The sequence below is a fragment of the Neovison vison genome, chromosome 1 (assembly GCF_020171115.1).
Source record: "Neovison vison isolate M4711 chromosome 1, ASM_NN_V1, whole genome shotgun sequence".
In the NCBI taxonomy this organism is placed as follows: domain Eukaryota; kingdom Metazoa; phylum Chordata; class Mammalia; order Carnivora; family Mustelidae; genus Neogale; species Neogale vison.
The window spans coordinates 130,132,422-130,149,746 of NC_058091.1; positions in this window are offsets into that span (position 1 = coordinate 130,132,422).

Genomic DNA, 17,325 nt, shown 5'->3' on the forward strand with positions numbered 1-17,325 from the left:
ACCCTCAACTCTATGGTCAACTAATCTTCGACAAAGCAGGAAAGAATGTCCAATGGAAAAAAGATAGCCTCTTCGATAAATGGTGTTGGGAAAATTGGACAGCCACATGCAGAAAAATGAAATTGGACCATTTCCTTACACCACACACAAAAATAGACTCAAAATGGATGAAGGACCTCAATGTGAGAAAGGAATCCATCAAAATCCTTGAGGAGAACACAGGCAGCAACCTCTTCGACCTCAGCCGCAGCAACATCTTCCTAGGAACATGGCCAAAGGCAAGGGAAACAAGGGCAAAAATGAACTATTGGGATTTCATCAAGATCAAAAGCTTTTGCACAGCAAAGGAAACAGTTAACAAAATCAAAAGACAACTGACAGAATAGGAGAAGATATTTGCAAATGACATATCAGATAAAGGACTAGTGTCCAAAATCTATAAAGATCTTAGCAAACTCAACACCCAAAGAACAAATAATCCAATCAAGAAATGGGCAGAGGACATGAACAGACATTTCTGCAAAGAAGACATCCAGATGGCCAACAGACACATGAAAAAGTGCTCCATATCACTCGGCATCAGGGAAATACAAATCAAAACCACAATGAGATATCACCTCACACCAGTCAGAATGGCTAAAATCAACAAGTCAGGAAATGACAGATGCTGGCGAGGATGTGGAGAAAGGGGAACCCTCCTACACTGTTGGTGGGAATGCAAGCTGGTGCAACCACTCTGGAAAACAGCATGGAGGTTCCTCAAAATGTTGAAAATAGAACTGCCCTATGACCCAGCAATTGCACTACTGGGTATTTACCCTAAAGATACAAACGTAGTGATCCAAAGGGGCACGTGCACCCAAATGTTTATAGCAGCAATGTCCACAATAGCCAAACTATGGAAAGAACCTAGATGTCCATCAACAGATGAATGGATTAAGAAGATGTGGTATATATACACAATGGAATACTATGCAGCCATCAAAAGAAATGAAATCTTGCCATTTGCAACAACATGGATGGAACTAGAGCGTATCATGCTTAGCAAAATAAGTCAAGTGGAGAAAGACAACTACCATATGATCTCCCTGATATGAGGAAGTGTTGATGCAACATGGGGGCTTAAGTGGGTAGGAGAAGAATCCATGAAACAAGGTGGGACTGGGAGGGAGACAAACCATAAGTGACTCTTAATCTCACAAAACAAACTGAGGGTTGCTGGGGGGAGGGGGGTTGGGAGAAGGGGGGTGGGGTTATGGACATTGGGGAGGGTATGTGCTTTGGTGAGTGCTGTGAAGTGTGTAAACCTGGCGATGCACAGACCTGTACCCCTGGGGATAAAAATATATGTTTATAAAAAATAAAAAATTTAAAAAAAGATTTTATTTATTTTTCAGATAGAGAGAGCACATGAGCAGGGGAAACTGCAGAGGGAGAGGAAGAAGCCGGCTCCCCACTGAATGGGGAGTCCAGCACAGGACCCTGGGATCATGACCTGAGCCAAAGGCAGATGCTCAACTGACTGAGCCACCAGGTGCCCCGAAACGGGGCTTTGAAGTGTGATGGGGACCCTGCCCCCGTTGTGGAAGGTAAGAAATGCTGCTGTAAGACTGGCGGGAAAGAGGTACTTGAGTGACAGTGGGAATAGAAAGTGTTTAATTGCATCAGCTGTCACAAGGACAAGGGAAAATCAGAGATAAATGCAGCAGACCTTCTCTGTGTCCCCATTAAATCCTTACTATTGGAAATAAACACAAAAACAGGATGGTCCTTCCCCAAATTGTTGTGCTCCATAGCTGCCAATGGTTTGGTATCCAGACAAGAATGTTCCATCAAAACCTGCAAGATCAGAAATGATTCCAGATGTTTCTAACAGAAGGAATTTAGTGTAGGGAATAGATTACAAACTATTGGAAGGGCTGGGACCATGAGGGGGAAAAGGTGAGGTTATCTAGAGATAAAAGACAGGAGGAATCTGCTACCAAGTCTAAGGCTGAAGTTCAAGAACAAGAACAGAATCACCTAGAACCCAGGGTGGGGGGAGGGGGGACCTCCGATGCTGCTGGAGTCCCTGCCCCTCACTGCCACACCAGGAGCCGCCGCTGTCACCCCTGCAGCAGACCAAGACCCCACCCTCCGCCGAAGCAGGGGGAGCCGGGACCCCATGCTCTCCTCCTGACACTGCCTACAGTTGTCAAATCCACACTGCCTGACCGGACACCAAGAAGCCCCAGCTTTGCAGCCACTGCCACCCCCAGAGGAGACAAGACAGGACGCCTTGTCTCCCTCCAGTCACAAGAGAGCACCTGCCATTGGAAGACGCCGGCAGGAACGGACATGACGAGGGAATCTGGACAATGCAGTTCACACACTACAGCTCCTTGCCCTCCTTACAGAAGAGAGCACAGGGAGGTGGGACCGACCCTGGGCACACCCACAGTGTGGGGCCCTGCATGTCCTAGGTAACCAGTGCAAATGTGTGTGAGCACACGTGTATGCAGGTATAGTAAAGGTGAGTGTGCATGCACATATACACTCACACACACATACACACTAGCTATGGCTGAGAGGCAAGGGATTATTATTAAATTATAATAATAATTATAGTGCTCCCCGTTCAGTCTAGACACGTCTCATAACAACGGCTTCGGTTACGTCATCGGGTTAAATAATAGCACCTAACCACCCAGGGAGATGTGTTGCCTCGGTCCAGTGATCACTCCTCGGGAATGCAACTCCCATGGGCAGGCTGGTCCTTTCCGGGCCTTCTGGCAGCTCACAGGGGAGCAAGCAGGAGGGTTCCCTGTGCTCACGTGGAGTGAATACGCACCTCGTCACTCCCAGTTCCCAGAGGATTTTCAGTGTTAAATACAAACTGATAATGGTAGGGTCAAGGGAATAGAATTCCCAAAAATGCTTTTGATCCTGTGAATTTTCAAGAGAACGTTCACCTCCAGAGACTTTAAATTCAGATACATTCTTAAATAGTAAGACCTTTTAAGGAACGTGAATAAGAAATGTTACTATGGGGACGCCTGGGTGGCTCAGTTGGTTAAGCGGCTGCCTTTGGCTCAGGTCATGATCCCAGCGTTCTGGGATCGAGTCCCACATCGGGCTCCTTGTTCGGCAGGGAGCCTGCTTCTCCCTCTGCCTCTGCCTGCCTCTCTGTCTGCCTGTGCTCACTTGCTCTCTCTCCCTCTATCCCTGACAAATAAATAAATAAATAAAATCTTTAAAAAAAAAAAAAAAAGAAATGTTACTATGAAAATAAGAAATAATAAGACCTTTTGGGGGCGCCTGGGGGACTCCGTTGGTTAAGCATCTGACTCGGTTTTGGCTCAGGTCGTGATCTCAGAGTCATGAGATGGAGGCCCGAGTGAGGCCCGAGTTGATGTCCCCGAGCAACTGGGAGTCTGCTTGAGATTCTCTCTCCCCCCTCCTCCCACCCCTCCCCCCGCCCCTCCCCCTGAGCACGCACTCTCTCTCTCTCAGTCTCTCAAATAAATAAATAATTTAAAAAAGAAAAAAAGAAAGAAAGAATAAGAACCTGTAAAAAATCTCTTTCTGGAAATCTTTCTAATGACCAGGATGAGGGCACTCAATGACCTCCTGAGGATCGTTTGGGGTTTTTTTTGTTGTTGTTGTTTGGGGGTTTTTTGTTTTGTTTTGTTTTAGTTTTCTTGGTTTGGTTTGGACTGGGGTATCAGGACGTGTCTGGTTTCCTTCTTTTTTTTTTTTTAATTTTGAAATAAGTCCACATTTACAGAAAAGTTGCAAGAATAGGACAAAGAACTACCATATGCCCGTCACCCAGATGACCCCAACTGCTCCCTCTCTGTGTGTCTTACTCCCTCCCGCTCTCCTCCCCCATCCCAGTAGTTCCCCTTCTGAACTATCCAGAAGCAAGCTGTCAACCCAATACCCCGTGCTCCCACATATTCCTGTGTATGTTTCCCCTAAACAAAGACACTCTCCTGCATAACCACAGTATGATCATCTCCAGCATGGCATGCACTTGGATACAGCTCCCCCATCCAAACCAGAAACCCCATCCCTATCCGACCATCAGCGCCAGCCACGTCACCTTTTCCTTCCTGGTTCAAAGCCCAATCCAGGATCATGCCTTATATTGAGTCACCATCCGTACGGAAGCCACACAGCCTTTCTTTGCCTCTCCTGTCCTCGACAACCTTAAGAGCATGACCTTTCATTCTGTCGTGGGCCCCCAGGAGGGCCAGCCCAATCTTTCCTCAATGCCAGCCTCAGGAGTGACACCGGCTGTGTTGGAATACCATCTTGGTGGGGTAGGGGGGCACTCTGGTCCTACATGTCCCACCTGGAGTATTGTCACTCTTGGTCCCCTGGCCAGGTGAGGAACCAGGTTTTTCTCACATAAAATCGGTCCCCACTTTCAGTCTGTAGCTGACAGAATTTTGAGGAAAGATCCTTCTAGACCATGCTTTGCTTTCCAGTCCCAAGATACTGGTACCTTCTCCCCAGGCTCAGTCTGCACCTACTACAGATTCCTTTTGACTTCTCCAGGCTCTGTTTGACCTGCTGGACACTTTAGCTGATGCTATATCTTATTCTGCTGCAAGACATGAAGCCCAGGATTCCCGGTACTTAGATGCTCATCCTGGCTTAAGGTCACTGAGCCTCAGTTCCCAGATCCAGAAACAGGGCCCTAAATGGGCACTAAGAAGTTCTAAGTTTCCTTCCAGCTTTCACATTGCATAACTTAAATTCTAATTCTGCCTGGAGGCCCCTGTGTCTGCACCGTAATCAGCTTTTTGGCAACAGCCCTTGACTTTATTAATGGAGTGGGGGTGGGTTGTTTGGGGAAAAGGTGTCTTCCAGGACCCTCCAGTACAATGGGCAGAGGAAGGAGTAGGAGCTTTACCTTGAGTGGCGAATGGCCACGAGAGTGCTGGCCTCCTGTCTTGCCGAACCCAATCTTTGGAGGCAACTCTCATTGTTGTGCTATGGGCAGCTCACGGTCACATGAAAATGATCGTAGCTTTTACTATAAGAGAAGAAGTCTTCATTTAGCTTCATTTAGCTCCTCTCCCTGTCTGCTTGGGAAATTAAAACAGACACAGAGAAAGCAGATCAGCAGTGGCCCATCGATGCCCAGGAACAGGAAGGGGACAGCTAAAGGGGATAGTTGAATGATTTTGTTCTTAAATCATAAAAATGTTCTAAAATGGATTGCAACAATGGTTGAACAACTCTGAATATACTAAAAACCACCGACTTGTAGACTTTAAGTAGGTGAGTTTTGTGGTATGGAAATTATCTCAGTAAAGCTATTTCTCTCTCTCTCTCTCTCTCTCTCTCACACACACACACACACACATACACAAGCTGACAAGGAAGTATCATCACGGAACTCTAATCTCTCTGTGTTGGTGGAAGACACTGGAAGAGATCATCCACTTGTAGCCCCAGGTGAGGTCAGGTGAGGTCGGAGTGTTGCTGGAGATGGAGAGAGTCCTCAGGTGGGGGGGTGTTACGCCATGTCATAAGTGAACGTAAAACAACCAGATGCCTCACACAAGTACTAAGTAAATGTTTGCTGTTGTCAGTCTTTGTCTTCCTCTTATTATGTTTTGAACTCCCTGTGCACATACTGAAACTAGGAGCCTAAACATGAGGGCTATGATCCGGGTCAGCAGCTGGTCAGGTTCTGTTGTGCAGGCTGTGCACTGAGTTCTCCCCAAGCAAGCAAAATATTCACACTGAGGCTAAGTTAGAAGAAACTCTTCCAGCTCACCTGGATGCCGATGTGGGGGCGCTGGAACCCCAACCCAATATAGTCCGAGAAGAGTAAATCAGAGATTTGAGGTCTCATTTTCCAGTACTCTTCGAAAGAGACATTTTGTTGGTGGCTGACCTTGGATCTGGGGGCAGTGGTCCTTAATTAGCAACACATAGGTGCTAGGCCCTCAAGCCTCCCTTTGGATTTCCATCCTCCACTGGTAAGTCAGTCCCCGGTGATTGACTGGGAATCAATATAAACCATGTAATTGTGATCTGGAGTCCTTTCCTGCTACACAAGGGAAGGGAGTATAAGAGAAGTATGCTTTGGCTTGGAAACAGCAAGCAAAGGTCCTCTCTACAGAAATCACCCGGGCCAGGCACAAAGAGAAGGCAGGAGCTTCCAGATAACTTGGAGGCTGGGCCAAGATTTCAATGCGCCCCCCCCCCCCCACGGAGAGAGACAGGTAAGGTGTGAGTCTGAATCTAAAGGCTTTTCTGGAAATGAGGCACCTCCCTCCCTCTGAACTCATTTCCTTTCAGGCTTTATTCAAGCAGGGGTTTCTGTTGAAATCGGAGACGCCCCAGCACCCAAGGCGGGACTAGAGGGGTAACCAGGACCAGTCCCTGGTTTGCAGGCTGCCAGGACCTCCGAAGAGGTGGGTTTCCAGCCTCCAGGGAAACCTCCAGCGCTGCTTTATCTCTGCGCAAGCACAGGGATCCTGCAGGGGAGGAAAGGGCGGGGGTGTGGGCGGGGAATGGGGAAATCGCTCAGCTCCGGTTGCGCCAGGCACGCCCTCATCCCGCGTCCTATCTTCTGCCCAGCCAGAAATCCGCCCTCAGATGTCCACACAACGCTGGCATTTAGAGGAGCCAAGCACACACCTCAGAAAGCAAAACCAGGCCCTCTGGCTTCAAAGGAACCAGCCTCTCCTTTCAGAACAGCACTGAAGAGCTGGCTGGTATGTCTGTCTCTTTAAATGGGGTTCCAAAGGATCGGTCTTTAGCAGCAGCAAGAGGCCTGAAACAGAAGGGTTCAGAAGTCCAAGGTTTATAAAATCAACATCTTTGTCTTCCTGCATCCTCAGAAGTCAAAGGAGAAACACCCCAACCCGAAGACAAAAGGTTGCCTTTTATGCTGATGTGCGTTTGGGGACTTTTAAAGCTAACTGACTGGAGACCAGACAAGGAACAGGCACCTCCCATAATATTGCCTGGGGCACCTGCTTCGTCAAGTACACGCAGAAAACCACAGTGGGAGTTACCTGAGAAGTGTGTCCACTGCTTCGAATCCTAAAAGCCACGCTTTGAGGGAGTGAGGAGTCCCTAGCCTGGGGGAAAATCTGCCCCCAGAAGTCACTTACTAAAGGGAGTCCAAGCGGCCTGGAGTCCATCTGAGTGGAAACCAGATCCAGATCTGCAGCCTGTCGCCTCTGTGAATCAGTCAGAGCCGCAGTTTCTTATTCCATAAAGTGGGCGTTACAAATTGCCCCTCCTACAGTTATCACCCCATTAGTATTAAAGACAGTGCTTAGGGATGCCTGGGTGGCTCCATGGGTTAAGCCTCTGCCTTTGGCTCAGGTCATGGTCTCAGGGTCCTGGGCTCAGGTCATGGTCTCAGGGTCCTGGATTGAGCCCTGCGTCAGGCTCTCTGCTCAGCAGGGAGCCTGCTTCCTCCTCTCTCTGCCTGTCTCTCTGCCTACTTGTGATCTGTCTGTCAAATAAATAAATAAAATCTTTAAAAAAAAAAAAAAAAAGACTGTGCTTAGATGTGGAAAAAGTCGGTGTTCAAGAGGACTGACTACATGGTCCACCTTCCTGAGTTCACACATGGGAAAAGTTGAAATGCAGAAAATCGGAACGAACATCGTTCAGAGTCTTGTCCGGAACTTATAATAGTGGGTTTGGAGTTATTACTATTATTAATTATTATTATGAATCAATCAAAAGTCTCCTAGGTAACGATCTTTTTTTTTTTTTTTTTTTTAATTAGAACAGGGGTTTTGGCCAAAGGTGGGAGTCCTGGCCAGCTCAGGCTGCTCAGGGACGATGCGTCCTCAGCCCCAGCAAGTGGGGAACTGCTGGAGGAGACTTGGGGGGCTGGGGGGAGGGGTTGTGCAGCCACACTGGAAACCTAGCCCTACTCCCTCCTGCCCTGGGGTTCCTGTGGCATTCTCCCAAGGAAAAGCCAAGCATGCCCCACTGAGCTCATTGCATTCTACGAGAGCCCCGTGGGTAACAGAAGACTAGAAAGGCAGAGAGATTTCCTCAACACTCCATTATGGATGAGCGAATAGTCAGGTTGGGACTCAACCCCTCGTCTTCGGGCTCCGGGACCAGTGTTCTTTCTCCAGGACCGCAAATCCCTGACTTACATGCCACTTCCCCTCAAAGAGAAGGAAATGTGGGGCAGTGTGAGAAGGAAGGTCCACGGACAAAGTGAACTCGGCTCTCCTACAATTAGGGAAGAAAAATGTCTGTTGGGCTGAGGGTCACTGGGTTTTGCCTAGACTGTTTTGAAAGAAACAGGTCATTTAAATACCAGTAGCATGCAGATCTAGTTAGCCAGCACACAGACATGGGCTTACCCCACTACTAAGGGACACAGGTTTGCTGTCACATAAAGAATAAAAATGGGAAATGTGTATTCTTTTAGAATGTTAGTGAACCATGCTTGTTCATCAAGAGTCCTGGTCCATGAGATGATTCACTCACCCACGTCAGAGAGGGAATAAAAAACATCTAAGGAAATTTGGAATACTGCAAAACATTTAGGTATTTGGAAAGAATTGTGAAGAAAAAAGTTCTATACATCCCCTGAATTCCATGGCAAGAGAAGAACATTACCTTTTAGCTCAGTAGGTGGTTTCCATCTTTGTTCCCTCTTTGCCTCCCTCTTTTCTCCCTTCTTCCCCTTTTTTGCTCCTTTCCTCCCCCTTTTCTGTCCTTCCTTCTTTCTCTCCATCCCTCCTTCCTCCATTCCTTCCCTCTCTCACTCGTCCCTTCCTTCTGAGGGTCATTAATCAATCATTTAGGTACTCAGCAAGGAGTACAAATCTCCGCTGGGAGGATTCAATAGCCCAGGCAGCAGGAGAGGCCGGCCCTCCTGGACCACCGTTCTTACATTCTATTTTTTTTTTTTTTCAATTTATTTATTTTTAGAAAAACAGTATTCATTATTTTTTCACCACACCCAGTGCTCCATGCAATCTGTGCCTTCTATAATACCCACCACCTGGTACCCCAACCTCCCACCCCCCTCGCCACTTCAAACCCCTCAGATTGTTTTTCAGAGTCCATAGTCTCTCGTGGTTCACCTCCCCATCCAATTTACCCCAACTCCCTTCTCCTCTCTAACTCCCCATGTCCTCCATGCTATTTGTTATGCTCCACAAATAAGTGAAACCATTTGATAATTGACTCTCTCTGCTTGACTTATTTCACTCAGCATAATTTCTTCCAGTCCCGTCCATGTTGCTACAAAAGTTGGGTATTCATCCTTTCTGATGGAGGCATAATACTCCATAGTGTATATGGACCACATCTTCCTTATCCATTCGTCCGTTGAAGGGCATCTTGGTTCTTTCCATAGTTTGGCGACCGTGGCCATTGCTGCTATAAACATTGGGGTACAGATGGCCCTTCTTTTCACGACATCTGTATCTTTGGGGTAAATACCCAAGAGTGCAATTGCAGGGTCATAGGGAAGCTCTATTTTTAATTTCTTGAGGAATCTCCACACAGTTCTCCAAAGAGGCTGCACCAACTTGCATTCCCACCAACAGTGGAAGAGGGTTCCCCTTTCTCCACATCCTCTCCAACACATGCTGTTTCCTGTTTTGTTAATTTTGGCCATTCTAACTGGTGTAAGGTGATATCTCAATGTGGTTTTAATTTGAATCTCCTGAGGGCTAATGATGATGAACATTTTTTCATGTGTCTGATAGCCATTTGTATGTCTTGATTGGAGAAGTGTCTGTTCATATCTTCTGCCCATTTTTTGATATGTTTGCCTGTTTTGTGTGTGTTGAGTTTGAGGAGTTCATTATAGATTCTAGATATCAACCTTTTATCTGTCCTGTCATTTACAAATATCTTCTCCCATTCCGTGGGTTGCCTCTTTGTTTTTTTGACTGTTTCCTTTGCTGTGCAGAAGCTTTTGATTTTGATGAAGTCCCAAAAGTTTATTTTCGCTTTTGTTTCCTTTGCCTTTGGAGACGTATCTTGAAAGAAGTTGCTGTGGCTGATATCAAAGAGATTACTGCCTATGTTCTCCTCTAGGATTCTGATGGATTCCTGTCTCACGTTGAGGTCTTTTATCCATTTTGAGTTTATCTTTGTGTACGGCGTAAGAGAATGGTCGAGTTTCATTCTTCTACATATAGTTGCCCAGTTTTCCCAGCACCATTTATTGAAGAGACTATCTTTTTTCCACTGTATATTTTTTCCTGTTTTGTCGAAGATTAATTGACCATAGAGTTGAGGGTCCATATCTGGGCTCTCTACTCTGTTCCACTGGTTTATGCGTCTGTTTTTATGCCATTACCATGCTGTCTTGGTGATCATAGCTTTGTAATAAAGCTTGAAATCAGGTAAGGTGATACCGCCAGCTTTATTTTTGTTTTTCAACATTTCCTTAGCGATTCGGGGTCTCTTCTGGTTCCATACAAATTTTAGGATTATTTGCTCCAGCTCTTTGAAGAATGCTGGTGGAATTTTGATCGGAATGGCATTAAAAGTACAGATTGCTCTAGGCAGTATAGACATTTTAACAATGTTTATTCTTCTGATCCAAGAACATGGAATGGTCTTCCATCTATTTGTGTCTTCTTCAATTTCTTTCATGAGTGTTCTGTAGTTCCTCAAGTACAGATCCTTTACCTCTTTGGTTAGGTTTATTCCCAGGTATCTTATGGTTCTTGGTGCTATAGTAAATGGAATCGATTCTCTAATTTCCCTTTTTGTATTTTCATTGTTAGTGTATAAGAAAGCCACTGATTTCTGCACATTGACTTTGTATCCTGCCACGTTGCTGAATTGCTGTATGAGTTCTAGTAGTTTGGGGGTGTAGTCTTTTGGGTTTTCCATATAAAGAATCATGTCATCTGCGAAGAGAGAGAGTTTGACTTCTTCATTACCAGTTTGGATACCTTTTATTTCTCTTTGTTGTCTGATTGCTGTTGCTAGGACTTCTAATACTATGTTGAACAAGAGTGGTGAAAGTGGGCATCCTTGTCTTGTTCCTGATCTCAATGGGAAGGCTGCAAGCTTTTTCCCATTGAGGATACATTCCTGAACTTCATCAAATCTATCTATGAAAGACCCACAGCAAATATCATCCGAAAGACCCACAGCAAATATCATCCGTTCTTACATTCTTACCACGTTTTTTGTTGACCGCTCACTACACAGTAATCCCTTGGGGGGAGGGGGGGAGTCATTTCATAACACCTACAATTTTCCACCCCAGGAGTATTCCCAATTTCATAGACATTTCTGCATAAATACTCACAAATTCTGATGTTCCTCTGAGGAAACTAAGGCACAATAAAATCAAGTAGAAATAAAGTGAAATAATTCCCACCAGAGAACAAGTCAGGGTCAGAAATAATTATAACCATAACAGCTACAACCACAAACGTGGTAAAAAGAACCCAAGTTCATTCCAGAAGTTGAGCTCAAATCACTTCAAGAAAGCAAACACTGAAGAACCCCATCTATTCCCATCCTACAAGACCATCCCTTATCTGCAGAGAAATGTCCCATATGTTAGTTGTAAACTTTAGTTGAAACTCCATCAGTAAAACTAACATTCTAACTCTGGGGGAAATGCTTTAAAATACTGTACTGGTGCATGTTTGATGGTTTTTCTAGGAGAGACCCTAACTGTAAGCCTAGTCAAGAAAATGGGATTCCTCCTGTCCTCCATGTAGTCTTAGATCATGAGAAATCTTGGTTCTTAGAATACTAACAGACCATGGGCACCTGGGTGGCTCAGTGGGTTAAAGCCTCTGCCTTCGGCTCAGGTCATGATCCCAGGGTCCCGGAATCGAGCCCCACATCAGGCTCCCTGCTCAACAGGGAGCATGCTTCCTCCTCCCTCTCTGCCTGCCTCTGCCTATTTGTGATTTCTGTCTATCAAATAAATAAATAAAATCTTAAAAAAAATACTAACAGATCAGAGAGCAATCATGTTTTCGGCACCATGTATTACAGTACGGCAGAAGGCAAGCTGTGTAGGGAATAAAAAAAAGTTCACAGAGATTCAGTGGGAAGTTGCTTTCCAGGGAACATTACTTTCCAAGATCCTACAACCCCAGAAGAGCATTCCCTTGCCACACTAGCCCAGGTCCCCACCTGCACTTTTATATTGTTTCAGAGTAGTTGGGAGAGGATAGTAGTCTACAAACACAGAGACAGAGCCTGGTGGGAGTTCTTCCCATGGCTTCATGGAGTTGTTCAGCTCTGTACCTACAGAATTTCTCCTACATCCTCCATGGAATATAAAAAAAACGTGAACTGAGAAAGACACAGAGGCCCAGGGGCAAGTATCCCTGGTCAGTGCTAACCCTCCCTTTGGGATGTCTACGGAGCCCACTGCTTTACAGAACCCTGCTTAACTCCATTTGATTCTTCACTTTCTAGACTCATTTGGTCATGGAAATCTTTTTCATCTAAAAAGTCCATTAACATCTCTTGGATGGTCATGGAAATCTTTTTCATCTAAAAAGTCCATTAACATCTCTTGGATTCTATGAAACACTGTCTAGGAAAATCCTGCCTGAGTCCAAGCCTCACACTCTCACTCCATCTCTCACTTTGTGCCAGGATCTCTATAAAGTACGCCTAGCTCACACAAGGTATACAAGATTAATGTAGGGAAGGAGTGCATTGACCAATGAATGAGTGAGCAGCTGTGTGGGTTTACCATAAGGTCTCATATACTCCAGGGGAAGCCTTGGTAGCAGGGAGCCTGGCATTCCCCGCCTACTCTTGGCCTCCAGGTAGAGAAGTTGTGTGAGGGGTCGGAAAAGGGCCGCGCCACCTTGGTGCCCAGCCAGCCTATAGGCAGCACTTCCAGTCATTGAACTCTGGGCAGGGTAGAGGAAGCGTTGGAGCCTGGGGTTTAACGTGGGATCATGTTGTCTTAGACTTTGTCAGTGACAGAGCACTAAAGGCCTGACAAGCTTGACCATCTGGTTGGGTCCCATCACCTATCAAAAAAATAAAAATAAAAAGGATCTGATGTTTGTGGAGCATAAAAAAAGAAGAAAAAGAGTTTGTACTCTGGGTCCACAATCCCTTATTGAAAACCCTTGGGGCAGCTGTGTTACAGAATTCAGAATTTTTCAGATTTTTAGAAAGATAATATGGTACATGTACATTATATTATATAACACCACTCTCCCAGAGGACAGAGAGCATCACCCTAAATGTAAATGTTAATATTCCTGCAGCGAGACATGAAGATTCATAATAGATAAGATAAATTAAACCTATTAATAGTCTGAAGTCAATTCAGGTCAGATTTTGCTGGCAAATGGTTTAAGGCATACAAAATGCTTTTGGTTTTTATAGTCTTCTGGATTTCAGGATTGTAGATAAGAGTCTTTAATGTGCTTTTTTCCGGAAGGACACATGCCACCGGGGAAAAGGGTGGACGGTGAGTCTACAGAGAATCTAAGGGCTTCCCTTTATAGAAAAATCACAAATCCAGGGCACCACAAAATGTTTCCCAACATTTCATTTCTGTCAACCTGCTCTGGACTTTGCTTTGATGCTATTTGCTTTGATTTGGAATCTCCTCCAGGGAGAATCTATCCAAATTTGCCCTTAAAAGAATTCCCAAGGATTTTCAGCTATTTTTAACTCTAATAAGGAGGGGACCCAAGTAAGAGGGGGTTTCCAAGGCAAAGGGTTGAAGACCACTAGTTTAATGAGTCACCAGTAAATGCCTAATCACCATAGTGCTTACCATGTGGCATGGAAGTAATCACACAGTTTATAATGTGCCTAGGGACCATAACAAATGATCCTTTTCTCTCCTCATATGAGTTGTGAACTCAGATATCAGTCTTTATGACTTATGGCTTTATGGTCCCAGATTCTAACCTAGAAAAGATGGTTAAATGCAGACTATTTCCTGTTGCAATTTTTAAGGGGCCCCCAATTTTCCTCTGTGTTCTAACAAAATCCTCACAACACAATCAATTATTATTTGCCTTACTAAAGTATATATGCTAGCCAACACGAGGTACTTATCCGCATTGCTAATCAGTGACAAGTGCACCAACTTCAAAATGGTTGTAAATACCCAATGAGTATTCCAATCTCCATTGGAATATAATACCAAGGATTCTGCCCATAGGATAGCTGTGGTCAATTCACTGGTGTGCAGGCAGTTGAAACACCAACATTTTTATCTTTTCAGCCTCAGGCCGTAGGTCCATTAGCAAATTATAGAGATTTTGCAAAATCCAAGGGTAACAAAACGTCTCAAATATTTCCTTGATGCCTTGACTCCAGACAAGGTGACTCCCAACTGCTCAGGCACATCATGTTCACTTCTATTTTCAGAGATCTCCCAACAGAAGAACTCACCCGCTCCGATAATCCTTCCTGGGTCTAAAGTCCCTCGGTGTCGGTTTGTGCCAATTCAGCCCAAAGTTCCCAGATAATAGGCCAATTATTTTATGGCCTCTCACTGAGCCATGAAGCCTTAATAACCTCAAGAAGGGACTTTCCTAAATCTCACATCCAGTGGGGATTCAGGACAATGGGTTCTTCTCCATTAATCATGAATTCCTGGAAATGCTGATGGTGTCAGTAATGGTGTATGTGTTTCTCTCTAGGTCTTCAGAGGTGAGAATGTTGAGGCAGCCAAGAGGCTACAGGACATGATGCCAACAACGAAGGCCACCTGCGTCAAGCTGTCAGGGGGCATTTGGCCCTAGCAGCAGGGACGTAGCAGCAAGGGCAATTCAAGGGCCATGAGCTGACAAGTGATATGCAGCCCCTGGCCAGCCAGAGCTCTCTCAGAACCCAAGGGGAAGGAAAATCAAAGCTAAACTTCTCAATGGCCAGAGACCCTATGGTTGACACCGAGCTCTCTGAGTAGAGAGAGACATTCCTGCTCTCCAGGGGATGGTGACTCAATGGGAAATGCATCCACAAAGGACATAGGAATGTATGTTGGGTGAGGCAGAGGCAAGAGCCCCAAAGACAAGGCAGCCCATCCAGGCACCATTCTGTAGGCAACCCACACAAAACCTTAGAACAGTGCCTGGGGTGCATAGGTGGCTCAGTCCTTAAGTGTCTGCCTTCAGCTCAGGTCATGATCCAAGGATCCTGGGATTGAGCCCCACATCGGGTTCCCTGCTCAGCGGGGTGTCTGCTTCTCCCTCTCCCAATCACCCTGCTTATGTTCCCTCTCTCACTGTATCTCTCTCTGTCAAATAAATAAATATAATCTTTTGAAAAATAAAAATAAATAAAATTAAAGTTTCAGAACAGTGCCTGAGACACAGTAAATGCTCAGTAAATAAAACTGCTCTCTGGGTTCCCAAGCCTGCACCTTCTCTGTCTTGACTTCTCTATCAGTTCTGTCCCCCTCATTCCACCACTTTCCCCTAGGAATACTTCTGTAGAAATCCTGAAGTCAGAACTTTGTTGCACAAGAATTAGCTTTAAAATATTAGGCAGTTTAAAATAAAAAGATCGAATCCCCATTTATATAGCATTCTCGAGGGGCGCCTGGGTGGCTCAGTGGGCTAAAGCCTCTGCCTTCAGCTCAGGGTCCTGGGATCGAGTCCCGCATCGGGCTCTCTGCTTCATGGGGAGCCTGCTTCCTCCTCTCTCTCTGCCTGCCTCTCTGCCTACTTGTGATCTCTGTCTGTCAAATAAAATCTTTATAGCATTCTCGAAATAAGAAAATTATAGAGCCAGAGAGCACATTAGTGGTTGCCAAGAGGGAGGGATGGAGGATGGTGTAGAAGGGTGGGAGAGATCCTGGGGAATGGACCAGCGATAGTAGTCACAAGAATCTACCACCAGTTTAATGTGATAAGACTACATACAACACCCCCCCACACACACACACCTGTTTATGAAACTGGGGAAATCTGAGTAAGCTGACCATTGCACCAATGTCAATTTCTTGGGTTTGATACTGTATCTAGTTCTGCAAGATGTTACCAGTGGGCAAAACCAGTCGTCCATGGGACGTCCTTGTACATTGTTTTGCAGCTTTCTGTAAATCTATAATTATTTCATAATTTAAAAATGTTTAAATAACTGAATCCACATGAATGAATTATATGCAATTTACTAAACTATTAAGGCAAGCATAAATAGTTGTAAAGACAGACTTCAAATAATATGCACTATTTTGTTTTGATATTAGCTTTCTAAATATCCCTCACTAAGAGATTGGGAAAGCTGCCATCCAGAGCCATTGCTCTACAAAACACATTGCATATTGTAGTCACCACGAAGAGTGTGTTCTGAAGTTGTGCAGTATACAACCTGGGCAGTAATACACAGCACCTGCCTTTAGCCAACTACCGCAAAGCAATGTCTCTCGTGGTCGATTCTTTTCTTTCATCATCCTGGTTTCATGATCTATTTCTGTATCTCAAACTGCTCCACGTTTCAAGTCAGTCTAGATGGGAGGAATCACTTTTTTGTTTCGGCATTCTGATGACACAGGCTTCTCAGTTTCTCAGCTTCGTTGCTCAGACTTCAGACATAAACACACAGTTTTTACTCATTTATTCAAAGCTCTCCATTGGGTACTTACTATGAGCTGTAAAGATGAATTTCTGTATTGTTATTCCAACTGTGGGGAAGCATAATCACTAGACACCCACGCAATGCTCTCGTTTGACACTTCATGCTCTTTTCCTGGCTGTCCAGCAGAAAGCTTTCTACCTAGAACCGGCTTCTCTCCCTAGCGCTGGTACAGATCTAATTACCTAACTTGCTGGCAGAATGAGAGCTTCCAGTGTGAAAGCTTCTTGAAACAAGACTCCTCACTGTGCAGAAGGTGATTCTGTATTTCTTTACAAGGTGGCCCATCCACTGCAGCTGGTACTGGACTGCTGTTGTTCATCCATTTCAACCTATTGATGTGTGATTCATTCACAATCACGCTGTTAATAGAGGAGCTGGTTCGAGCATGAGCTCCGTGCAGACCCAGGGAAGAGGAACAGGTGGAGACAGGGGAGTAATGCATGGGAGTGAAGAGGTGGTTGTAGGGGTGAGGCGGGGCTCCCCTTACTCCGAAAGGATGGGGCAGAGAGAGCTTCCCCCAGGGCATGGAACCCACACCCAGCACAAGCCCTTTCCTGACCAGCTCCTCCCACCCCCCATTTCCCATCAAACACAGGTGCAAGGGATACACAAAGGGCTGCCTCCTGAGCAGTGAGCTGGGACAAAGCCAACAGGTGATCTCAGGGTTTGGCACTTTCCCTATTGCTCCTGAAAGGAGACTAACCATGAACGTTTGATAAAGGTTCAGAGATGAGCTAAGAATCGGAGAGGTGGAGCTGAACTTCCAGCCTCAGGATT